Raw genomic sequence first — 26,314 nt, forward strand, 5'->3', positions numbered from 1 at the left:
CACCAGAAAGGTACGAGGCCACTAGCGTGTGGGTAGGTGTGGCTAGATGTGAACCTGAATCCTTTGAGGATGTTCAGAAGTTGCCTCAGGAAGAAGCTAGCAAATGGCGAGAGGCGATGCAGAAGGAAATGAACTCAATGGAGTCTCTTGGTGTGTTCTCACTCACACAATTGCCGGCTGGCAAGCAAGCTGTGAGTTGCAGGTGGGTTTATCACCTTAAACCCACAGAAGCTGGAGAACCACAGTACAAAGCTAGATTAGTGGCTCGTGAATTCACTCAGAGGAAAGGGGTCCACTTCACGGAGGTCTATTCGCTGACCTCGAGGGCCAAGACTCTGAGGATGCTTTCAGCTTTTGCTGCACAGAGAGATTGGAAGGTGAGCCATTTTGATGTGGATGTTGCTTATCTGAACTCAGACCTCCAGGAGGAGTTGTACATGCTTCCTCCTCCAGGTTTTGAGGTCAGTGGGCCAGGCATCGTGTGGCAGTTGCACAAATCCATCTATGGATTACGCCAATCTGCCAGAAACTGGAATATGTGTCTGAATGAAGCCTTAGAAGAGCTAGGTTTCAGGAGAAGTGTTGCTGACAGCTGTCTCTACCTTAAAGGTTCAGGTGAGACACAGCAAGCTGCTCAGATTTTTGTTGATGATATTTTATACATAGCACAGACAGGTAAACAAGTGGAGAAGTTTGCTAGCTTGGAAAGCGGTTCAAGCTCAAGCAGCTTGGAGATGTCAAATCGTATCTAGGCGCAGGGATAACTAGAACGAAAGATGGAAGTTTCTTGCTCAGCCAGAAAGGTAAGATTGAGCAGTTGCTTGAGAAGTTCAGAATGTCTGAGTGTGCAGGTGTCAAAACTCCCATGGAAGTTGGATACGTGAAAGAATGTCAGCAAGTAGAACACGCTGTGTTCGAAAATGCTGAACTCTTTCAATCAGCTCTGGGTAGTCTACTGTATCTGTCACAGTGGAGCAGACCAGATATAGCGTTCGCTATCAATCTGCTCAGTAGAGAGGCTTCGAGTCCAAGTGTACAGGCCTGGAATGGTATTAAACGGGTGCTGCGTTACCTGCAAGATACCAAAGACTTTTGCCTCAAGATGTCAGCTGAGGGTGGTGTCAAGCTTACTGCCTGGGTGGATTCGGATTTGGCTAACCTTGAGGACCGCAAATCAGTGTCAGGCCTAGTGGTGAAGTTTGGGAACTCAGTAGTTGGGTGGAGGTCCCGAAAGCAAAGTCTCATAGCGCTTTCGTCTACTGAAGCTGAGTTCAGTGCGCTATCTGAGGTTTGCAGAGAACTGGAGTTCTACCCATCGTGGTGCATGAAGACAATCGGCTGTGCCTCAAATTGGCCGAGATGGGTCAATTCAAGGCCAGGACCAAACATCTGGACATACGTTTTCAGAATGTGTGTCAGAGCGTTCGTGAGGGGCTAGTTGCTCTGAAATACTGTCCCTCAACCAAGAACCTCACTGATGGTTTCACGAAACCGTTAACCTTCCAGAAGCATGAGGAGTTTTGTGAAGGTCTGTGTTTGGGGTGAGCATTGTTGCTTATTTCCCCCAGATGCAGGACAAGAGGGGGTGTGGAGTTTGGAGTTTACAGGGTTAAAACTCCTTGGTGTCCTGTATCTGGGGAGGGGCCTGATGCAGGGCCATACGTCAGACGCTTTGTTCGTCTGTGTCTGTGTGAGTTGGTTTCACTTTAGACTGAAAGACGCAGCAGAGAGACTGTGTGTGCTTTAGCACGGGAAAGATGCCGGAAAGCTCCGATGGAATGAGACTGATTTATGGCTTGTAAATAAAACGTTTTTAGAGATAGCAACGAACTGTCTCTGGACTGATTTATCCCTCTATCTCACACGGACTGCAGGACCGCTGCAACTCTGTTTTCTTGCCCAGGTCAGCCCCAGCAGAGCTACACAGAGGAGCGCTGACTGGACGGCAGGATTATTGGCAAAAATGTAGCAGTGTCAGGCCAGGCCACTTCCGAAAAGAACCGTCTGTATTAAAAACGCCTAAAAACACTTGGAAATTCATAGCAAATCACTGGTTTCACCGGTTCTCTTCATTCCACCACCAGTCTGCTTCGTTGGCCCAGGACTTGGGAACCCCTCGGTCCCCACCAGAATTCCCCAAGCAGGAGGTCACGTACTCACAGGAAGGTACTTTACTCGTAGGTGACAATCGCTGGGCACAAGCTCTCCTCCGGACTTACCCAGGCGGCAGACTATGCAAACCAAAGTTCTATTCTCCTCTTGCAGTAGGTGCTTAAAATGTACTTCCCAAGACATATCCTGTATTTGCATGTTACCCCAACAGATTCCTCCTATGTTAATCATGTATAACCCTCCCCTTTTCTGATGGAGTGGTGATGTTTAGCGAACTGTTTGCTGGGATAAGATAGGAACTTTTAAAAGTCCTTGTCACCCCGTTCTCAGGGTTCAATTCCTCTTTGAACCTGTTGCGCAATAAACTTTGGTCTACGCTATTTGCTCCGGTTGGTGGCTGGTCTCCTTCTTTGTTCCGCAGGGACCCACGGGCTCTGAGCAGCCTCTCACCTGGATTTTTCCGTAACAACAGAAACTAGACTAACCCTCTTGAGAGAAGAAAGGTGGGTTTGCTCCCACTGCAATGTTGTAATCTAAATAAGCACATCTTCCTACAAGTGAATAGTAGCCACCTATCTGGGGGGAAATAAAGTGGTATGCTGAGAGACATTGTTACAGTGGAGAGCAAATCTGTTTTCAACAATCCTAACATCCAGAGAAAAACCAGATGGCAGCTTTTTTTTACTATGTCCACAGAACTCAATGAAAGGCAACCAATGGTTTTGGTCTGGTTAAGCAGAAGCATGTTGAAATCTGCAGATGGCACAAAATTCAGCGGCAGTAAATCAGAAAGAGGGGCAGTCCTTAAACAGCTGAAGAGAATGGGATAAACTTCAACTGAGCATCCAAGTATTAACATCCTTACGGTAAGGACCTTACCCAACCCTATTCACATGTAAACACCATTTTAAAGCATGGCTTGATGAGCTAAAAGATGACTAGGAGTACACATTCAAAAGCACATCATATTGGAAACAATGCAGTTCAGTACTAACACTCAGATATGCACCAGCTTTATTCCCAATTCGTGATCCAGCAAGAGACAAACATACAAGAGCTGATTTACATGTATTTTTCTTCTTTGCTGGATTGGGGCATAAGCACTGAGCCCTATCTTTGTTCTTACCTTTATTCAAACGGTTCAAGGCTTCTTCAATGGAAAGTCGGTCATCTTCTGTCTCTTCTGGTTTGTTTACTACCAGTAGCCAGCAAAGCTTGTTCTGGTACCTTAGAATTCTTGTGTCTCTTCATTTTTCCCAGCATCAGGGTCTTTTCCAGGGAATCTTCTCTTTTCATGAGGTGGCCAAAGTATTGGAGCCTCAGCTTCACGACCTGTCCTTCCAGTGAGCACTCAGGGCTGATTTCCTTCAGAATGGAGAGGTTTGATCTTCTTGCCGTCCATGGGACTCTCAAGAGTCTCCTCCAGCACCAGAATTCAAAAGCATCCATTCTTCGGCAATCAGCCTTCTTTATGGTCCAGTTCTCACTTCCATACATCACTACTGGGAAAACCATAGCTTGAACTAAACGGACCTTTGTCGGCAAGGTGATGTCTCTGCTTTTTAAGATGCTGTCTAGGTTTGTCATTGCTTTTCTCCCAAGAAGCAGGCATCCAATGTTTCTCATGTGCCTGACGTATGGTTTCTTACCAAACATCTTTTCATAGGGAGTACAACCTATGGGTGCAGAAAATCATCTGTTAAAACAATAAACCAAACAATTCAGCGACTCCGCCCAGTATTCCTCAGGAAGATTGGCATCATGCAACAAGCTCTTCAGTCCTTGTAGCAAAGTCTGGTTTTCCCTTTTGCAAAGTCCATTCTTCCATGAAGATCTTGGACTTGCAAGGTCATGCTGAATCCCCTTCTGACGTCTCCTTCCATCGGCCCATGCTCTGACGTAAATCAGCGACCTGGACTTCAAAAGCCAGGGCATGCTATTAGCAGAGTGTACTGCGCACACAGAAGTAGGCGTGAGGCTTGTGAAGTCATTCTACAGCTACAGATTTATTAAACATAAATCAGGACAAAGAAACATGCCATCTCTCTCTCGTGTTGTCTTGGAGAGAACAGCAAAAGCAAAAGCTATGCACAAACGGAAGTTCCCAGCATACTGTGCTGGAATGTAAACAGACATGTGACACACAACAATTCCACATGCCTGTTCCTTAAGGTGGAATGGAAATTTTGAACCAGTCAGTTGTTCCATATCCCATTCTAACTGTAGCTTCTTGTCCCACATACAGATTTCTCAGGAGACAGATGAGGTGATCAGGCACTCCCATTTCTTTAAGAATGGAGAGCTACCTTTAAAAACAAACAAACAAAGGTGCCTTAGGCACATCAATGAACACAATAATAACAGGGCAATAGCAATACGACGGAACCAGTGTCTCAGTGATGCCCCCCCCCCCGAAAAGTCTTCTTTGGAAGAGTTCATAAAATATTATACAGCTATTTCGGTTTGGTTTTGCTTTTTTTGTTGCTGTTCAAAGTGGAATCAGAGGAGACAGACATGGAGCCCATCAACAACAGAAAACCATAAACAGCTCCCTTCTTGCCATAGGCCAAGACACGTAGGAGGGGAGGGGGGAGGGGTTTGAAAGCTTGGCTCCCAAGTTTCAAGTGAATAGTTAGTTTATGGTGTTCAAGTATGGCATGCTCCACAGTCTACCTCTCTTCACCTCAAACAGCCCTTGAAAAAATATTTGAACCATTCCTTCCTTCCTTCCCACCAGCACTCCGCTCTCCTCTCGCGCCATTCCCCGGCCATTCAAGGCCCACCTACCTCTTGCTCCTTCCCCACTCGTACCGTCAAAACCAGCGCCGCCAAAAAAGTCCCTCCTCAGTAGCTGCCGTTCAGTTCAAAAAATATTTCCCTGCGCAGGAGCAAATTGTGATTGGGGTGGGGGCGGGGCCATTGGAAGAAGGAAGGAAGGAAGGAAGGAAGGAAGGAAGGGGCTGCGCTCGGGAGAAGAGAATGTTAGGATATTTCCGTTCCACCTTAAAAGGGAGCAGGCTTTGTGAGTCAGAGTCTGCGTATTTCCTGTTCACAGGATGTTTATGTTTTCTGTTGCTTTCGTTTCTCTCTCTGTGTCGTAGACACTAAAGCAGGCAGTCATGTTTTTCTGTGTTCTGATCAACGCTGAATAAACTTGTAAATAATGCTCTCCTGAGTGCAACTTTTGGCTGTGCATTATCTGCTGATAGAGTGTGCATGAGCTCTGGAATGTGGCAAGAAATCTTCTAGAAACTCATGTCGCTAATTGCTGATACTGCGTGCCTACGGGAGATCGATGGATCGTCCGGCAGACGGCTTGGGGCCATGATGGACTTTGTCTCCCTGGCAGTATCCCAACAACAGGTTTCGGGCCCAGCTTCACAGCACTTACAGGAGAGTAAGACTGCGACAGACTGCGTTGAGGTATGTGGGAAAAGCGAAAGTGAGGCTTTTCTGTTTGCCGCGGCAAGGGCTTCAGATGTCTGGCTGGCCTAATTGGATATGGGAGCCGAGCCAAGCAGGCTTCGTGATTTATGGGCTGCCGAGATAAGAAGTTTTTGAAGGCATAAAGGCTCACGGCTCGAGTAAAAAGCTGGAATGGAGTTCTTCCAAGCTTCTGAAGCTGCTGAGTGCCCAAAGTTAAATCGGCACAACTATCAGACCTGGGCAAAATGGTGTGAGAGTTTGCTGCGTCAGTTTGGAGTGTGGCACACTGTGTGTGAGGCCCCTCCAGTTCCTCTGACAGATAGATGGAAGGCCGAAAATTCGAAGGCCATTGACGTAATAGTCTTGTCCGTCTCTCTGGAGGAAATTAAAACGCTTGCTGGCAACACCACTGCACGTAAGATGTGGAATGCTTTGAAAGTAGCCCATCTGCCAGTCATCCCAGCCCAGAGTTTGACTGCATCGGAGGTCCTGGCTGTTTCCCAGAGTGCGAGTGAATGCAGGGATGCCGAGGGCACCGATTGCAAGCTGCAGGGGGAGCTGACTGTCACGTCATCCCAGGCAGCATTCCAGCCTCCAGGGGGAGCCAAGGAGTCAGCAGCTGAGAGCTCTGTTTCTCATGGGAGCCAAGGTCATCGCCTTTGCAGAGGCCGGAAGGGCAAAGGTAAACAGAGGCAGACGCCTGCAGATGGCCAGAAGCAGAGGGAGGGTGAAGAGCCCACGCCAGAGGATAACAAGGCTTTGTTTGCTGGCACAGCTTCACCAAAGGCTAAAGGCAAGTCTGATGGCCAGGAGCAGGGGGGCAAGCTGCAAAAGCCCACGCCGGTGGAAAACAAGGTTTTGCTTGCCAGAAAGACTGCTCCAAAGGCCAAAGCCAGATTTGTTGTAGATTCTGGTGCATCAAGGCACATTGCCAACAATCGGCACCTGTTTATCTCCTTCACGCCTCAAGAAGGTGAGATCCACCTGGCTGATGGAAAGACGTTGCGAATTGCAGGAGAGGGGACTGTGAAACTGGCAAGTCTGCACACTACCATCAAAGATGTACTATATGTTCCAGGTGCTGCAGACAATTTGCTCAGTGTCCCACAGCTGACTGGGCGTGGTTTTGAGATTTCCTTCAAGAGGCGCGTCTGTGTCATCAGAAAAGGCAAAGAGGACATTTTGCATGCAAAGTTTATGGATGGCTTGTTCTGTATAACTTATGATGACAATGGTGCTGTTGTGTCTAATGTTGATTCTTGTTGTGTTGCACAAACTAACAAAGTTCTTCATGCAGGATGCATTCACGATGCACACAGAAGGTTTTGCCATCTCTCTTGGAAGGCACTGGCCAAGATGCCAGAGATGGTTGAGGGTTTGAACATCAAACCCTGTAAGTTTCACATGAAATGTGTATCTTGTGCATAGAACAAGGTGAAGGTTGCTCCAAAAGGCAAGGAGTCTAGCAGGCAGGCTTCCATACCCTACCAGCTAGTGCACGCAGACCTGGTTGGTCCACTTGCGCCCTCTTTGGGTGGAGCAAGGTACTTCATGGTTCTAATTGATTCTTTTTCCAGGTACATTCATGTGTTTATGCTCGAGCAGAAATCGCAAGCGTTTCCTAAGTTCAAGGCATTCTGTGCTTGGTTGGAGAATGTTCATGGTAAACGCATTGGTTGTTTGTTTACTGATCGAGGCGGGGAGTTCACTTCTCAGCAGTTTGAAGCTTTCCTGACTGAGAAGGGAATCCAGCATGACTTGTCAACGCCTAGATCGCCATGGATGAATGGGCTTGCTGAGCGAGCAAATCAAACGTTGCTGCAAGGAATGAAAACATTGTTGCATGATGCCAATCTCCCTGATAAGTTTTGGGGAGAGGCTCTGTCGAATTTTGCTTACACTTATAATCGCAGATTGTCATCACCTATTGGTTGTACCCCCTATGAGAAGATGTTTGGTAAGAAACCCAACATCAAGCACATGAGAATCTTTGGTTCTGACATGTGGGTACACACCCCACAGAGCAACAAGCTTGGGAAGCGTGGGGCACATGGTTTGTTCATGGCGTACGAAAAAGGTGCATACAGGGTATGGATGACTGACTCTAAATCCATTAAGTTCACAAAGAGTGTTGAGTACAATCCTAAGTGGGGGGGAAATGTGGGAATTTTCCAGAGTTACCCAGAGGAAGATGAAGATGATGTGAAAAAAGCAGATAATGTTGAGGAAGCTGAAGCTGCTGAGGATGATGATGACGATGATGATGATCAGAGTTCGGATTCCAGTTCAGTGGGCGGCACTGCTGCTGGTGTCAGTGACAGTGATGACACAGCACACTACAAGAGCGCAAAGGCCTCAGTCAGACCATCTGATGCGTCTGACAATGAACTGGAACAACCACTGTTCACCATTGGTCACTTTTCTCCTAAGAAAGAGGAGATGAGTCCAGAAGACTTGCGTCTTGTACGCAGATCTGAGAGAGCCACCAAGGGCAGACCTCCAAAGAGATTTGCTGATGAGTTTGCTAAGAGAGCAACTGCTGTTCTTAGTAGCTCAAAGAAGGTATGGGAACCTTCAAAGAGGTTCAGGAGTTAACCTCTAAAGATGCTGAGCCTTGGCTTAATGCCATGAAGGCTGAAGTTGATTCCTTGAATAGGAACCAAACTTGGGAACTGGTACCGGTAGTCCCAGGAATGAGACTGGTTGGCAGCAAATGGGTCTTCAAGGCCAAGACAGACCAGAATGGCAAGGTTGTCAGACACAAAGCCAGATTGGTTGCCAGAGGTTTTTCACAGGTACCAGGACAGGATTACCACTAGACCTACTCACCCACAGTCAAATATGAGAGCATTCGGCTGATGCTCAAGATAGCTGCAGAGGAGAAACTGCATGTTTCCCATCATGACATTAATACAGCTTTTTTGTACGGGATTTTGGGGGAGGAGCTGTATATGTTCCACGTGACGGGATGCAGATACAGAAGGGAATGGTCTGTAAACTGCGGAAATCCTTATATGGTCTCAAGCAGAGTGCCAGGTGTTAGAACACAAAACTCACTGAGACATTGCTTTCTCTAGGTTTTCACCAGGGCAAAGCTGATCCATGTGTGTTTGTCAAGGAGGAGGGGCAAAACAAACTGTATTGTTTATGTTTTGTTGATGATCTTCTGATGTTTTGGAAGAATCAGGCTTTCTACCAAAGCACCCTAGCTCAGCTGAAGGAGCACTTTGACATGAAGGATCTTGGTGAGGTATCCAACTATCTTTCTCTGCAGGTGGAGCGGTACCAAACAGGTAATTTTCTGGTACACCAAACACAGAAAATTGCTGATGTATTAACCAGGTTGAATTTGGTTGATGCAAACCCAGCAGACACACCGATGGTGACAGGTTACCAGGTAGACAGTACTGCTGAAGCGTTTTCTGACACAACGCTGTACAGATGCATTCTAGGCAAGTTGAATTTCATTGCTAGATGCTCAAGACCTGACATTGCTGTAAGCACTAACCTGCTTAGCAGACATGCTAACAATCCTACTGTTCAGGATTGGAAAGCTCTGAAGCGCATAGCCCGCTATTTGAAAGGGACGTTGCACTACAGGCTGAGGTTCACCAGTCAGAAGACTGGAGGTCTTGAAATCTTTGCAGATGCAAGTTTTGGAAGTTATACCACGGATGGTACAAGCACTTCTGGAATATGCTACATGTACAACCACTGCCTGTTTGACTGGTTGTGCAAAAAGCAGACGACAGTGAGCCTAAGTTTCTGTGAAGCAGAACTCAATGCTTTGTCATTTTCACTCATGGATTGTGAATGGTTGATGCAACTGTTTAAGGACATCAGAGTTTCTGTGAAATGTCCTGTACAAGTGTATCAAGACAATAGATCCTGTTTGGCTTTGCTGAACTCAGAGAGTTGCAAGCAAATAATAATAATAATAATAATAAATTTTATTTATATCCCGCCCTCCCCAGCCAAAGCCAGGCTCAGGGCGGCTAACAACAAACAAATAATCAAACAATCAAATAATCCAACATTCTAAAACATTTCATTATAAAAATTAATTAAAATCAAATTAATGGCAACCGTTAAGCAAAGTTCTGTGCAGGTTGCCGGAGGTGGGAGTCAGGCTGGGCCCTGACCAAAGGCCTGGTGGAACAACTCTGTCTTGCAGGCCTTGCGGAAAGATGTCAGGTCCCGCAGGGCCCTAGTCTCTTGTGACAGAGCGTTCCACCAGATTGGAGCCGCAGCCGAGAAAGCCCTGGCTCTAGTTGAGGCCAGCCTAACCTCTCTGAGGCCTGGGACCTTCAGGATGTTTTTATTTGCAGACCGTAGGTTCCTCTGTGGGGCATACCAGGAGAGGCGGTCCCGTAGGTACGAGGGTCCTAGGCCGTATAGGGCTTTAAAGGTTAAAACCAGCACCTTAAACCTGATCCTGTACTCCACCGGGAGCCAGTGCAGCTGGTATAGTACCGGATGAATGTGATCTCGCAGCGAAGACCCCATAAGGAGTCTCACCGCGGCATTCTGCACCCGCTGGAGTTTCTGGGTCAGTCTCAAGGGCAGCCCCACGTAGAGCGAGTTACAATAATCCAGTCTGGAGGTGACCGTCGCGTGGATCACAGTGGCTAGGTCAGGGCGAGAGAGATAAGGGGCCAACTGCTTAGCTTGGCGGAGATGAAAAAATGCCGCCTTTGTTATAGCTGTAATCTGCGCCTCCATAGAATGGGAGGTATCGAAGATTACACCCAAACTCTTAACGGACGGTGCTGGCACTAATTGCACCCCCGCAAGAGATGGGAGTTGCCCCCCCAATCCCATATCGTCCCGTCCCAGCCAGAGGACCTCTGTCTTCGAAGGATTTAACTTCAACCGGCTTCCGCGTAACCATCCAGCCACAGCTTCCAAACATCTGGTCAGTGTGTCTGGGGCCGAGTCAGGATGGCCATCCATCAACAGATAGAGTTGGGTGTCATCGGCATACTGATGGCAACCCAGCCCAAAACTCCGGACAAGCTGGGCGAGGGGGCGCATAAAGATGTTAAAAAGCATCGGGGAGAGTATCGCACCCTGAGGCACTCCACACACCAAGGAGTGGCGGGATGACAATTCCCCCCCAAGCGCCACCCTCTGTCCCCGACCGGAGAGAAACGAGCGCAGCCATTGAAGGACTGTGCCCTGGATCCCCACGTCGGCAAGGCGGTGGTCCAGGAGTTCGTGATCAACCATGTCGAAGGCTGCTGACAGGTCTAGAAGAATCAGCAGCCCCGACCCGCCTCGATCCAGCTGCCTGCGGAGATCATCTGTTAGGGCGACCAGAGCCGTCTCGGTCCCATGACCAGCGCGGAAGCCAGACTGGAATGGATCCAGAGCCGATGTTTCATCCAGAAACCTACCAAGCTGTTCAGCAACCGCTCTCTCAATCACCTTACCCAGGAATGGAAGATTCGAAACCGGGCGGTAATTGGATAGATCTAAGGGATCTAATGATGTTTTCTTTAAGAGCGGGCGCACCACTGCCTCCTTCAATTCCCCTGGAAATATCCCGGTGCCAAGGGACAAATTGATGATATCCCCCAGCGGGGCCCGCACCTCGTCTGGACACGCTCTAATCAGCCAAGACGGGCCCGGGTCAAGAGGACAGGTGGTGGGCTTTCCAGCTCGGAGGAGTCTGTCCACATCGGCTGGGGATATCCGATCAAAGTGGTCCAATACTGGACCCGAGGACAGTCGAGGGGCCTCCAGTTCCTTTATTGTATCCAAATTGGCAGGGAGGTCATGGCGGAGCAACAGGACCTTCTCCGCAAAAAAGCTCGCAAATGCCTCACAGCTGTGTGTCAGATTGTTATTTAAATTTGGCTGTCCTTCAAGGGACATTAAAGACCTAATTATACTAAATAATTGCGCCGGGCGAGAGCTAGCGGATGCAATGGAGGCCGAGAAGTAAGACTTCTTAGGGCTAGGGCATACTCGCTCTAGCCGTACTGAGGTCCCGCTTCATTTTCCGAAGCTCCTCGGTAAACCAGGGAGCCCGGTTTCTGCGGAGTCGCAGAGGGCGCTTAGGTGCGATCTCATCTATGGCTGCCAGGAGCTGGGTATTCCAGCCCTCAACAAGCTCAGTCAATGAGTCGCCAGGGGGAGCAAGGTCCCGCAAGGCTTGACGGAATCTATCAGGGTCCATCAGCCTCTGCGGGCGAGCCCAAATCGGCTCGCCACCTAAGCAGGGTGGGGGTGGAAAGTCAATCCTGGCTTTCAGAGCGTAGTGATCAGACCATGGCACCTTAATTGAAGGAGACATGATCACATCTATACCTACGCCAAAGATCAAATCCAGCGTGTGGCCTGCTTGATGTGTGGGGCCTGAAACAAACTGGGAGAGCCCTAGTGTTGCCATGGAAGACACCAGGTCCAGAGCCTGTGAGGAGGGAGTGGCATCAGCATGGATGTTGAAGTCCCCCAATACCAATAGGTTAGGGAACTCCAAGGCCCAGCCGGCCACCGCCTCCAGTAGGCCTGACAGGGTGGACCAAGTACATGCAGATTAAGCTACATCGTGCAAGGGAGTGTATTCAGAAAGGACTCATTCAGGTGTCCTACATGCCAGGAAATGAAATTCCTGCTGATCTGTTGTCTAAGGTTGTTAACAGAGAACAACTTAAGGTTTACGTACAAAGGTTGCAATTGGGTTGAACCACAGGTACTACAGGTTACACGGAAAGGGGGAGGATGTTAGGATATTTCCGTTCCACCTTATAAGGGAGCAGGCTTTGTGAGTCAGAGTCTGCGTATTTCCTGTTCACAGGATGTTTATGTTTTCTGTTGCTTTCGTTTCTCTCTCTGTGTCGTAGACACTAAAGCAGGCAGTCATGTTTTTCTGTGTTCTGATCAACGCTGAATAAACTTGTAAATAATGCTCTCCTGAGTGCAACTTTTGGCTGTGCATTATCTGCTGATAGAGTGTGCATGAGCTCTGGAATGTGGCAAGAAATCTTCTAGAAACTCATGTCGCTAATTGCTGATACGATCTCCTACGGGAGATCGATGGATCGTCCGGCAGACGGCTTGGGGCCATGATGGACTATGTCTCCCTGGCAGTATCCCAACAGAGAAAAGGCTTGGGTTCCCCTTTGGCTGTGTCACTTCCCACTGTTGGCAGGAGCAGCGCTGGTCTCGGGATGAGCATGCGTGAACTGCTCGCGCCCCCCTCCTTTCAGACGCAAAATGTAGAGGGAGGGGGGATGTTCTCACCCGAAGTGTAAGCGGGGAACGGAACTGAAGAGCCGCGCATGCTCACAAATGAAAGGGAAGGATGGGGGAGAAGAGTGGGCTTTTGGTTTCACCATTGGCTGTTAGTGGGTCAGAGGGGGAGGGACTCATTTTACAGTCTCTCCGTCAGGCGGAAGGAAACCTTGTTTTTTTCTGTCATTGTACAGTATTCGCTGTCATTTTTTGCTGTCGTTATTTCACAAATAAATCAAGCAGTTTGCACCATTCTAAAATCCAGAAGAAGAATCCCATGTGTCAATAAGGCCCTCGCCTAGTTCCACAGAGCGTTCCCCACATAGTAGAGTTGCGGCTTCCTTCTGAGTAAACATATTGAAATAAAAAAAAATAAGGTCATATATCATATATATGACCTCATATATATAGATTAAAAAAGGATGTGTACAAAAAATGGAAAAGGGGGGAAACCACCTGTCAGAGCTGCTTCCAGATCCTAGCTCACAGAGGATCACGCTAGCCAGCGATCATTAAATAAAAGTCTTTATTGAGTTACAGTTTCCATTCTCAAGCTGCTGCGTGCAACTCTACGTCTCATGGTTAGATCGGCGAAGCCCCATCTGAGTCTCCGCCCCTTGTACACCAACTTAATATCCTAGCCTTGCTCCACCTTTTCCGCCTGACTGTTCTTCTCTGGGTCCCTCTGCCCCCCGGGGTCTCTTCCTTCCTGGATTCCTCTGACGCTGACGCTGACCCCCCTGACTCTTCTCCCTCCTTTCGGCGGGCTTTAGGACCTGGCTCCCTTTCCGGGCTGCCTACTGCGCCACCTTCCTGTGCATTTGAACTTGGCACGCGCGCCCAACCTTCCACCTTCCGTCTGACCGTTTCTTCGCTCCCCGATGGAGGTGTGGCCACTCCTGACTCGTGCCCTCCCCCCTGTTGTGAGCTGCCAGCGCTTGATCCCTGGCGCCCTTCCTCTTCCCTGCTCTCTGGCGGTGACGCTGGTCCTGATTTCCAACTGCTCCCCTCTGAGTCCCCTCTGGCTCTATCTTCCTGGGGTGTCCCCCTAGGCTCCCCCCTTGCCCTGGCCACTGGTGCTCCTTTCTGTGAATCTTCTGATTCACTGGAAAGACTCGGAGATCTCGGGTCGTCGTCATCACTCATCTTTTCTTCTGCCTCCTCTCCCTCGCTCTCTGTTTCCTCCCTTGCCCTTGCCTCTGCTCCTGAACCCCTGACATCCATCCCCCCCTCGAAGCCCCCTCTTCCCCCCTCCCCTCCTTCCGGTGCGGGATCTGGGTGCTGCCGTGTCAGGGGGACGAATGTCGGATACAGTTCGCTTCCCGTGGCGGGCCGCCATCCGAAGTCTTCCGGTTCTTCCTCCCTGCTCTCGTTGACGACGGTCACCTCCGCTTCCATCTCTGTGCCGCCGTGCTCGAAACCCGGGTCGTCCCCGAAAACGTCCATGTCCGTCTCTCCCTCGTTGCCTTCTGGAGACGTTGCTCGTCCTGGACCCTCCAGCCACCTTCTGCGGAACTGCTCCTCTGGTCGATCATCCCACCAATACGAGGGTTCTGAAGCAGATCCCGAGGGTGACCCCTCTGGGGAACGGGCGTCTCGTGTCGGTTCCTCGTCCGAGTCGAACCCCCGGAACGTGCTGGCTGAAAGCGTGGGCGTGAAAAGCCAGTCGTCGAAAAAGTCTGCTGGCATTGGCCTATGTGGGAAGAGGGCATGAAACTCTTCTTTGAGCAGAGGTTCGTCTAAAGCGTAGCCCGGCACCCAGCTGTTGGCACTGGCCGGGGTGCCCTCCTTGGCGAGAAGGTATTCTACCCCCTCTTCCCCCCATCTGGAGTCCAAAATCTCCGTGACTTCGTTGATGCGCTCCTCCTGTGCCACTCCCCCTTGCCCGGTTCTCTCTCGGAGCGGACCCGGTGCCGTTCCTGGTTCCTGAAACCTGTGAGGTGCCTTGTAGGGAGTGAGCACCGATCTGTGGAACACCGGATGCATTCTGGAACCCTCCGGAAGAGCCAGCCTGAAAGCCACCGGGTTGACCTGTTCGTCGACTTGGTAGGGCCCCAGTTGTTTATGCCCTAGTTTCTTCTTCGCCAACGACCTGGCCGGCACTGCGTGGGCTGCTAACCAGACCCAGTCTCCCACATGGATCTCTTCGCCAACCCTTCTGTGTTTGTCCGCTTGTACCTTGTATGCGTGTTTAGCCAGCTCCAGGTGCCGCCGCAGCTGATCGTGGACCTCCTGCAACTCCGACGCGAACGCATCTGCTGTCTGCGGCTCCCCCTCCCCCATTCTTTCCAGTCCCGGGAAGGTTCTAGGGTGCCTCCCGTTGTTGGCGAAGAACGGCGTGACCCCCGTGGATACGTGCTTCGTGTTGTTGTAGGCGAACTCGGCGAGAGGCAGGTAATCCACCCACGTCGCAGGCTGTTGATTCGCATAACATCTCAGGTACTGCTGCATGATGGCATTGACCCGCTCCGCTTGCCCGTTGGTCTGCGGGTGTCTAGCCGACGCCAGGTTGATCTTGACGTTCAGGAAGCCCATCAGCCTCTGCCAGAAGTTCGAGATGAACTGTCGCCCTCGGTCGGACAGAATAGACCGCGGCAGACCGTGAACCTTGAACACGTGGTCTATGAACAGCTTGGCGGTTTGTTCCGCCGTGGCCACCTTCGCACACGGAATGAAATGTGCCATCGTGGAGAACAAATCCACCACCACCAGCACAGCCGTCTTGCCCCTCGAGCTGGGCAGATCCGTGACAAAGTCCAGGGCCACTCTCTCCCATGGCTCGAACGGAGTTTGCAGCGGTTCCAGCAGTCCGGCCGGCGGTCTGTGCACTGGTTTGGACCTCTGGCAGGTGTCACACCTCGCCACGTAGTCCGCGACTTCCCCTCTCATTCCGGGCCACCAGAAGTCTCTGGCTACTAATTCCACCGTCTTCTCCTTGCCAAAGTGCCCGGCAGTGGGCGCGTCGTGCAGCTGCTGCAGTACCTTGGCGCGAAGTTCGTCTCCCGGCACGTAGATGGCCCCTTTACGGATGAGCAAACCATCTCGCAGCTGGAACTCGTCGGTCGCTGCCGTGCCCCTGTGCACCTCTGCCATCTTTGCTTGCGCGAAGGAGTCATCCTGCAACGCTCGTCGCACCGCATCCAGGTCAACTGTTGCCGCCGCGCACGCCCACACTGTCGGTGCGAAGATGTGCATGGCGGCCGCTGGCGTTGCCTCCTCCAGATACTGTGGCTTACGGGAGAGAGCATCCGCCATGACGTTGGTGTCCCCCGGGACATACTCTATTCGGAAGTCGAAATTCGCAAAGAACTCAGCCCAACGTATCTGCCTCTGGTTCAGGAACTGTGCCGTGCGCCAGTGCTCTAGATTCTTGTGGTCCGTGCAGACCTGCACCGTGTGCTTGGCGCCGATCAGGAAGTGCCTCCACGCTTTGAACGCTGCATGAATGGCCAGCAACTCCCTGTCCCAGATGGTGTAGTTCTGTTCGGACTTGCTGAGCTTCCTTGAGTAAAACGCTCCCGGCCTCCAAACCCCCTGCGGGTCTTTCTGCAGCAGGACTGCTCCCACGGCTCTGTCCGAAGCGTCTGTCTCCACCCTCATCGGCCTGCTGGGGTTGACATGAAGCAGCTGCTCTTCCGACGCGAAGAGACGCTTGAGTGCCTGAAAGGACTGCTCCGCCTGCTCTGTCCAGATGAACTTCTTTTTCTTGGAGCTGAGCGTGTCCGTGATGGCCGCTGTCTGCATCGCAAAGCCTTTGATAAACTTGCGATAGAAGTTCGCGAAGCCGACAAACCGTTGGACCTCCTTCCGGTTGCGTGGGCTTTTCCAATCCAACACTGCTCGGACCTTGGCGCTGTCCATGGCGAGCCCTTTATCAGACAACTTGTAGCCCAGGAAATCCACCTCGGTCACGTCGAATTGGCACTTCTCCAGCTTGGCGTAAAGCCTATGTTGCTGTAGCCTGCTCAGCACTTCCTTGACGTGTCTGTCATGCTCCTGCTGCGATTCCGAAAAGATCAGGATGTCATCCAAGAAACAGACGCACGTCTTGTAGAGGAGCCCCGCCAACACGTGATGCATGAAAGCTTGAAAAACGTGGGAGCCATTTTGCAATCCAAAAGGCATAACTCTATATTCGTAGGTGCCCAGGGGCGTGAACATGGCTGTCTTCCACTCATCTCCCTCCCGCATGCGAATGAGGTTGTATGCCCCTCTCAGGTCCAACTTGGTGAACACTCTGCCCTTCCGTACCTTTGCGAGGAGGTCGTCGATTCGGGGCATGGGGAAGTCCGATGGCTTGGTCACACTGTTCAAGATGCGAAAGTCCACTACAAGTCTTTTTTGGGGCGTGTCCCGCTTCTTAACAAAGAATACCGGACTGCCCCCCACTGCCTTGGACTCTCGGATGAAACCGCGCTCCAAATTATGATCTATGAACTCTTTGAGTTCCTGCAGTTCGTCCTCAGACATGGAATACAGCTTCCCTTTGGGCAGCGCCGCCCCCGGCAGCAGGTCAATTTTGCAGTCATATGGTCTGTGGGGGGGTAGCCTGTCTGCCTCTTTCTCGCAGAAAACCTCCAAAAATTCTGCGTACTTGTGGGGAACCGCTTGCAGCGTGCCTAGCTGCAGCTGTGACTCCTCTTCCCCTCCTTCCTGCCTGGGCACGATGCAGTGTTCAGCGCAAAAGGAAGAGCCGAAGGTCAGCTGCCTCTGGTACCAAGCCAGCGTCGGGCTGTGCTTGTCCAGCCAACTCATGCCCAATACAATGGGCGTGTCCGATAGTTGAGTGACATTGAAGCTGATGATTTCCCTGTGATTCCCAAGTCGCATCACCATTGGTGGCGTCTGCTTCACCACTTGCCCCCCTAGCAGCTCCCTGCCATCCACCGTGACAACCTGCAGGGGCAGCGTGGCAGGCAGCAACTGTATAGCATGCCGGTCGACAAAGTCCTGCCCTATAAAGTCCGCATTGCTTCCGGAGTCAATGGTGATCGGCACGTCCACGGTGTCTGCCGTTCGTGAGCTCGCTAGTAGGCACCCTCTTTCTCTCCTCTCCGCGAGGACGTAGATGCCCACAATTATGAGATGGGGCTTACTGTCAGAGCTGCTTCCAGATCCTAGCTCACAGAGGATCACGCTAGCCAGCGATCATTAAATAAAAGTCTTTATTGAGTTACAGTTTCCATTCTCAAGCTGCTGCGTGCAACTCTACGTCTCATGGTTAGATCGGCGAAGCCCCATCTGAGTCTCCGCCCCTTGTACACCAACTTAATATCCTAGCCTTGCTCCACCTTTTCCGCCTGACTGTTCTTCTCTGGGTCCCTCTGCCCCCCGGGGTCTCTTCCTTCCTGGATTCCTCTGACGCTGACGCTGACCCCCCTGACTCTTCTCCCTCCTTTCGGCGGGCTTTAGGACCTGGCTCCCTTTCCGGGCTGCCTACTGCGCCACCTTCCTGTGCATTTGAACTTGGCTCGCGCGCCCAACCTTCCACCTTCCGTCTGACCGTTTCTTCGCTCCCCGATGGAGGTGTGGCCACTCCTGACTCGTGCCCTCCCCCCTGTTGTGAGCTGCCAGCGCTTGATCCCTGGCGCCCTTCCTCTTCCCTGCTCTCTGGCGGTGACGCTGGTCCTGATTTCCAACTGCTCCCCTCTGAGTCCCCTCTGGCTCTATCTTCCTGGGGTGTCCCCCTAGGCTCCCCCCTTGCCCTGGCCACTGGTGCTCCTTTCTGTGAATCTTCTGATTCACTGGAAAGACTCGGAGATCTCGGGTCGTCGTCATCACTCATCTTTTCTTCTGCCTCCTCTCCCTCGCTCTCTGTTTCCTCCCTTGCCCTTGCCTCTGCTCCTGAACCCCTGACACCACCAAAGAGGAATTCAAACAAATAGCCAGCACGTGTAGACACAAAGTCAGAAAAGCTAAAGCACAGAATGAACTCAGGCTTGCTAGAGAGCTTAAAAGCAACAAAAAAGGCTTTTATGGGTATGTTCGTAGCAAAAGGAAGAACAAAGAAACAGTGGGGTCACTCAGAGGAGAAGATGGTGAAATGCAAACAGGGGACACAGAAAGGGCTGAACTCCTCAATGCCTTCTTTGCCTCAGTCTTCTCCGATAGAGAAAACAATGCCCGACCTGAAGAATTTGGAGCAAATGATTCAGCAGAGGAAACACAGCCCAGGATAACTAAGGAGATAGTACAAGAATACTTGGCTAGTTTAGATGTATTCAAGTCTCCAGGGCCAGATGAACTGCATCCAAGAGTATTAAAAGAACTGGCAGATGTGATCTCAGAACCACTGGCAGTCATCTTTGAGAATTCCTGGAGAACAGGCGAAGTCCCGGCAGACTGGAGGAGGGCAAATGTTGTCCCTATTTTCAAAAAGGGGAAAAGAGAGGACCCAAATAATTACCGCCCAGTCAGTCTGACATCAATACCAGGGAAGATTCTGGAGCAGATCATTAAGCAAACAGTCGGTGAGCACCTAGAAAGGAATGCTGTGATCACCAATAGTCAGCATGGATTTCTGAAAAAGAAGTCATGTCAGACTAACCTGATCTCATTTTTTGACAGAATTACAAGCCTGGTAGATGAAGGGAACGCAGTGGATGTAGCCTACCTTGATTTCAGCAAGGCATTTGACAAGGTGCCCCATGATATTCTTGTAAAGAAGCTGGTAAAATTCGGTCTTCACTATGCTACCACTCAGTGGATTTGTAACTGGCTGACTGACCAAACCCAAAGGGTGCTCATCAATGGTTCCTCTTCATCCTGGAGAAGAGTGACTAGTGGGGTGCCACAGGGTTCTGTCTTGGGCCCGGTCTTATTCAACATCTTTATCAACGACGTGGATGAAGGCCTCAGGGGGATCCTGATCAAATTTGCAGATGACACCAAACTGGGAGGGGTGGCTAACACCCCAGAGGACAGGATCACACTTCAAAATGACCTTGACAGATTAGAGAACTGGGCAAAAACAAACAAGATGAATTTTAACAGGGAGAAATGTAAAGTATTGCACTTGGGCAAAAAAAAATGAGAGGCACAAATACAAGATGGGTGACACCTGGCTTGAGAGCAGTACATGTGAAAAGGATCTAGGAGTCTTGGTTGACCACAAACTTGACATGAGCCAACAGTGTGACGCGGCAGCTAAAAAAGCCAATGCAATTCTGGGCTGCATCAATAGGAGTATAGCATCTAGGTCAAGGGAAGTAATAGTGCCACTGTATTCTGCTCTGGTCAGACCTCACCTGGAGTACTGTGTCCAGTTCTGGGCACCACAGTTCAAGAAGGACACTGACAAACTGGAACGTGTCCAGAGGAGGGCAACCAAAATGGTCAAAGGCCTGGAAACGATGCCTTATGAGGAACGGCTAAGGGAGCTGGGCATGTTTAGCCTGGAGAAGAGGAGGTTAAGGGGTGATATGATAGCCATGTTCAAATATATAAAAGGATGTCACATAGAGGAGGGAGAAAGGTTGTTTTCTGCTGCTCCAGAGAAGCGGACACGGAGCAATGGATCCAAACTACAAGAAAGAAGATTCCACCTAAACATTAGGAAGAACTTCCTGACAGTAAGAGCTGTTTGACAGTGGAATTTGCTGCCAAGGAGTGTGGTGGAGTCTCCTTCCTTGGAGGTCTTTAAGCAGAGGCTTGACAACCATATGTCAGGAGTGCTCTGATGGTGTTTCCTGCTTGGCAGGGGGTTGGACTCAATGGCCCTTGTGGTTTCTTCCAACTCTATGATTATATATATATATATATATATATATATATGATAAATGGTCATAACTGCATATATAAACCACATGTCTGAAACCCCACAGAAAAAATCCTGAAACCATTTTGTCCCTCCCACATTGACCTCAAATATTTCTCTGCGAGGTCGAAGGAAAAGGGAAAAGCCTCCCCATTGTCTTTTTGTTCTCAAATCCTGTCTTAAGGGTATGTCTGTGTATGAATAGGGTGAGCCTGTGACCTGGCTCAGGAACTAAGTATTTGTCCAGTCAGCAGGAGCACTGGGTCACGGAGCAAGGGACGGGCTGACACTCCTGCGATGCCACCCCATAGCTGGACGCATCTGTTTGGGAAAATATAAAGATTTGAAAAACAAACAGGCATGCTCTGAACCGACGAAGCTGGAAAAAACCCTGCAGAATGTACAGTCTCTGGTGTAAAAGACTGAACTTCAAAGAGATCCTCATCATGATGTTTGGAATCTGGAGGGGCTTGGTATGTTTTTTCTTCTTCTTCTAACATTAACAATTCACATTGCATGCCAAGCCTCATTAAGAACCTAAATTGCTCTTCAAAAAGCAAGAGCTGAAAGTGATCATCTACCTTTATCCCTCGTGTGTGATTTACCCTTTGATCTGCCCAAACCCCAACACAGATATCTACCAGATCTAACACCCGGAACAGGCCTCAAGAAAATCAGATGGAACGGACAAGTGAGCGAGCGGATATCTAACTGGTACAAAACTGAGGAGAGCTACCGTCTCTCAAAAGCAATTATGGAAGGGTGCTTAGAAATAGAGGAGAGCGCCCCGAACATGATGACAACATATGAAATGCTTATACAAAAAATCCAAGAGTTTGCTGCAAAACCGAATTCCAAGTCTCCCCACCGTCGGAAAACTTCCAGGGAGTGGTTCGATCATGAGTGTATAACCTCCAAGAAATCATTGATCCACTCCTTCATCTGCCATAAGGATAATCCAACAGAGGACAACAGACAAAAGATGCTTGAAGCCAAAAGAAGTTACAAAAAACTTCTGACACAAAAGAAAAGATACGCAATGAAGTTATTATGGCAGCAACTGATAGAGGCCTCCAAATCAAGTAATCCATCATTATTCTGGAGAATCGTAGCTGTACAGCCGGATAGGGGCCTATCACAACTATCCTGTTGCATATCAATGAAAGCCTGGGAAACGCACTTCCATAATCTTTATGAGGAATCTAGCGATGAGTCCTATGCATTAGACATACCGGATGATCAGATACAGCCATGGCCAGCAGTCTCATTAACAGAGACCCATCTGCTGATTGACCAACTAAAGAACGGGAAAGCCCCTGGAATTGACTGTATACCGGCGGAACTATTTAAAACCAATGCGAACTGGTGGGCCCCCTTGCTAGCCTCTCTGTTCACATATATAGATAGAACTGCACAGATCCCATACGACTGGGGGACTTCCATCATTATTCCCATTTACAAAAAAGGCTCGAGGGACGATCCCTCCAACTATAGACCAATAAGCCTCCTGAATATAATAAGTAAATTATACGCTAAACACCTCAGCGAGAAACTGTGTGAATGGATAGAAAGAGCGAAGATTCTTGATGATGCACAGGCAGGATTTAGACAAGGGAGATCCACAATGGACCACTGCCTGATCTTACAGCACCTAGCTGAGAAATACACGTCGCACCACAATCACCACCTATTCGCAGCATTTGTAGATTTTAAAGCAGCCTTTGACTCCATCCCAAGAACTCGACTCTGGGACAAACTCAACAAATCATCCATAGACCGACGTCTGCTGCTACTAATATACAAACTGTACAACAACACACGACTTCGTATAAGATGCAGCCAAGAAGGCCAACTCTCTAATTTCATTAGAACAACAAAGGGAGTTAAACAAGGATGCATTTTGGCCCCCTTTTTGTTCAACATCTATATAAACTCCCTAATAGACCACCTACAAGGAGCGGATACACACGCCCCCAAATTAGCAGACAAAAAACTGCCTATCTTACTCTATGCAGACGATGCGGTTATATTGTCCCAGACTCAGATGGGCCTCAAAAGAGCTCTTAACAGCTTATCCCAATATTGTAGAGAAGAGAAACTAGCAGTGAACTACCAAAAAACAAAAATCATGGTTTTCTCTAACAAAAGGAAAATATACAGATGGAATTTAGACAATCAGGAGATTGAACAAGTGACATGCTTTAAATATCTAGGAGTGATATTCCAAGCATCAAGGAAGAAGACTGTTGGAATTCTGCCTGGGTCAGAGGAATGTGCCACAGCGTAGGCACCGGCAGATATTCCTGTCGACCTCCCTTCGTCTCCACTCTGCTGATAAGCAGGCGAGGTCCGGCGATTCTTCTCAGATGTATGAGAGGAACACACCGTTCTTCCTCTCTCCCCTTTGGTGTCCCCAGGGAGGGGAAAGAAGCAGACAGAAAACTATTTACATCATTTATTTCTGCCTCTTACATCAGTACAGAGAATCATGTCTGCACTCAACAACAGCAAGAAGAAACTCCTCCCAAGTACATCCAGTACGGGTCATATGACACACACACACTGAGCTAACATCCGGTGCTCAGTACAGAATGGACTGCCCCTTTGTTCCCATGGCAACAGTCACAAACATCCTGTCTGGCTTTCCAGCCACAAGCAGCTGGCTGAGCTGCTAGAGCCTTTGCTTGCTGCAGCATTGGTGCTTTATGGTAACATACTCCCCCTAAAGTATCAATGTGTGCCGCGAGCAAAGCGTCATCCAGAGAAGAAAACAAACAGTTGTTATATTTATAACATTCCCCTGTTGTTTCAGTTCCACCCTTGGAACTACCCGCCGCTGGTTTAACCAATGTACCTCTCTGGTTGTGTGACTTCGCATTACCTTGGTTAACAACTCTCTGTTGTGCCTTTGTCTCTGACTCAGACACAGCTTCAATCTGTCCTTGGTCGTTTACAATAGCAACATATGCAAGGTTAGCAAACTCCTTTGAATACCTCTTGGGTGGTACACCCTTCGTTGCTCTCTCAGACCTACGTAAAAGTTGCTGCTCTTCTCTGCTTTCTGGTTCAGCCTCTGAACTCTCTGGAGAACCAGTACTAAGCTTAATCAATGGTTCATCCTCCTCTTCTGAGGGTCTAGTCATTATGTGAGATTTCCTCTCAATGACTGTGACAACTGAGCTGTCTGAGCTATCGCTGTCATCATCAGTACTACTGAACTCAATAAGATCAAACTCATTATCATCATCATCATCTGAATCGTTTCCTGTGGGAAATGTCTGTACTATCCGCTCTTGCTTTGGAGCACTCTCTAGGAACTTTGTGAGAATCACCTGACCAGATTCAGACAAAATTACTCTGTAGAGACCCTTTTCATAACCCACAAAAATGCCTCTGGCATTCTTTACTCCACCTGGAGCTTCTGTTCTCACATGAGACCCGAAAACCTTAAAATAGGCAACAGAAGGTTTTCTATTGAACAGCTTCTCAAAAGGAGAACATCCCAACTCTGTTGAGACCTTTCTCAACCACACATGAAGATAGGACGCTAGCGATTCGGCCCAATATTCATGTGGCAAATGTGAACTCAGCAATTGCGCATGCATCCCCTTTTGCAATTCTTTGTTCACCCTCACACAGACCCCCCTGTTCCACGCTTCTTGCGAAACTGCAACTTTGTGGTCTATCCCTTTTCCATCCAGGAACTTCTGAAACTTCTGTAACAGAAAAATTTGCTTCTCATCTGTGAAAAGACAATCAATGTTAGCATCATGCATATTTTTAACCTTGTCACAAAACTCCTGAAACTTTTTTAAAGTTTCTTGCGGTTTCTCCATCATATAAACCCAAGAATAATTAGTGAAACAATCCACACACACAAGGTAAAACTTTGCACCGCCTCTAGATGGTTCTAGAGGACCAATCACATCAGCATACACCCGCTGAAATGCTCTGTCGACCTTCTTGGTCTTGGTGCTCACACTGGTCACACCTGCAAGAGAGATTTCGTTAGAAACAGAAGAATTATATTTCATGTAATCACTTTGATCAAAAGTCAACAAATACAGTCCATCTTTCTCTTTGGCAGTAAGAAACAGTTCTCCATCTTTGTAGATCTTGCAGCTTTTAGCATCATAGGACAGTTTCAGTCCTTTCTTTGCAATCTGCGACACGCTCAGCAGATTAAATCTCAGTTCTGGAATCAGGTAAACATCACTTATAGTCAAGTTCAGACTCTCAAGATACACAGTCCCAAATCCAGTCGCTTCCAACTCCTGACCGTTGGCCTGTTTCACAGTGAAGCTTTGCTTCTTCAACGTCGAAAACAGTCCTCTGTGCGGGCACATATGAACCGTGGCGCCCGTGTCAAATATGAACGAGTTCCCAACATCTGGCGTGGTTCCTTTCGCCATCATAGCCTTTGCAGGTTTCACCTGGCACTTGGAACGGCTTTTGCCTGACGCCTGAGGCTTCGTAGAGCTGCTCTTTGCTCCTCTTGACTGGCGCGGCTTCTTACAGTTTCGCTGTAGATGCCCAGTCTGTCCACAATTGTAGCATCGGACAGCACTCAATGCTACACCATGCTCCCCAGTAGCATCAGCAGTGGGGGAATTAGAACTCTGTTCTTCCCTCCCCCTGTCCTTTTCTTCCAGTGCAGCAAGTCTGTCGTGTTCATTCAGGACCACAGCACAAACTCTCTCCGCGGTCAGCTGCGCGGCCGGTAGGGAACCAAGCTGACTGGCAACAACCTTGTAGGTGCGGCTAAGGCTGTTTATCATCATGAAGCAAAACACTTCCTCCTGAAGACGGAAATTGCGTTCCACCATCTGTTGACGCAGAAACTTCATTTCTGTCAGGTGCGCTTGAACAACCCCATCAGGCGCAAGTCTCAGATTGGTCAATTTTCTCAAAATACAGCAACGCTGAAGAACCAGCATCTCTCTGATGCGTTGTACGCAGCGTGTCCCATACCTCTTTCGCATTTTCTAAATGCTGAACATGCACCAACTGATCATCTGAGACACACAGAATTATAGCAGTCCTGGCCCTTACATTCTGTGACTCCCAACCTCTGGTTGGTGCTGCAGGGATGGGGTTTTCAATTACATCAAAAAGCCTCTGATTCTGCAGCAGGGCCTTCATCTTTACAGACCAAGATGAATAATTGTCATTGGTTAAGGGAGGTGGGCAAGGCAAACCTCCCCCTTTCTTGGCATCCATCTTGAAGCCAAGCCTCCAGCTCAGACTGTCAAACAAACTGTAAAATCCAACAGTTGTTTTTTCCTTTCTCACGCAGGAAACTGCAAAGTGTTTACGCTCTTTGCACCTGGCAGCTAAACTCAGGCTGCTATCGAAAAGTCCCTTCCAAGAGCTCGTAAACCTTGTAGCCAAAACATTCTCTGGTTTTGTTTCGCTTTCCCAGGCTTACACGCAGAGTCCAGCCCCTTTGCCAGTAACCTTCCAGGACCGTTACCTAGCAACAATGCATTTCAATAGGACATCTTATCTACCACAAAAATTTGTGGAATGCAGGCTTCAGCCTTCAAGCTGCAGGCCTCTTCCTCCGGAGCTTTTGTTTTCTTTGAAACGCAGCTCCGTGAACCAGGGAATTAATCTTCCTGCGTTCACACTTTTAGCCCGAAATGCAGCATACCTTGAGCTCCGTTGCTCTGGAAAACACCTCTTCTTTCCACCAGCTGTCTGTGGAGCCTCTGGCTTCCTTCAGACGCTTCTCTTCCTCCTTGGAGCAGAGGAGGACAATCCACCAGCCTCTCATGCAGA

The 26,314-nt window shown here is 49.3% G+C and overlaps 1 long non-coding RNA gene and 1 pseudogene across 2 annotated transcripts in view; one reads left to right on the forward strand and one right to left on the reverse strand.

The window, feature by feature from the left end:
- The window catches only part of LOC308467817, a 466,381-nt gene extending 460,533 nt beyond the window's left edge, over positions 1 to 5,848 (reverse strand). Inside the window, exon 1 of the long non-coding RNA XR_013981311.1 lies at positions 5,775 to 5,848. This is a non-coding gene — a long non-coding RNA (uncharacterized lncRNA). The remainder of the gene's footprint in view (positions 1 to 5,774) is intronic.
- Positions 1 to 26,314, forward strand: part of LOC308467690 (adhesion G protein-coupled receptor D2-like) — a 634,294-nt pseudogene that overhangs the window by 517,035 nt on the left and 90,945 nt on the right. The gene's annotated exons all lie outside the window — the stretch shown is intronic.

This window comes from Podarcis pityusensis (genome assembly GCF_964106645.2).
Source record: "Podarcis pityusensis genome assembly, chromosome: W".
NCBI classification, from domain to species: domain Eukaryota; kingdom Metazoa; phylum Chordata; class Lepidosauria; order Squamata; family Lacertidae; genus Podarcis; species Podarcis pityusensis.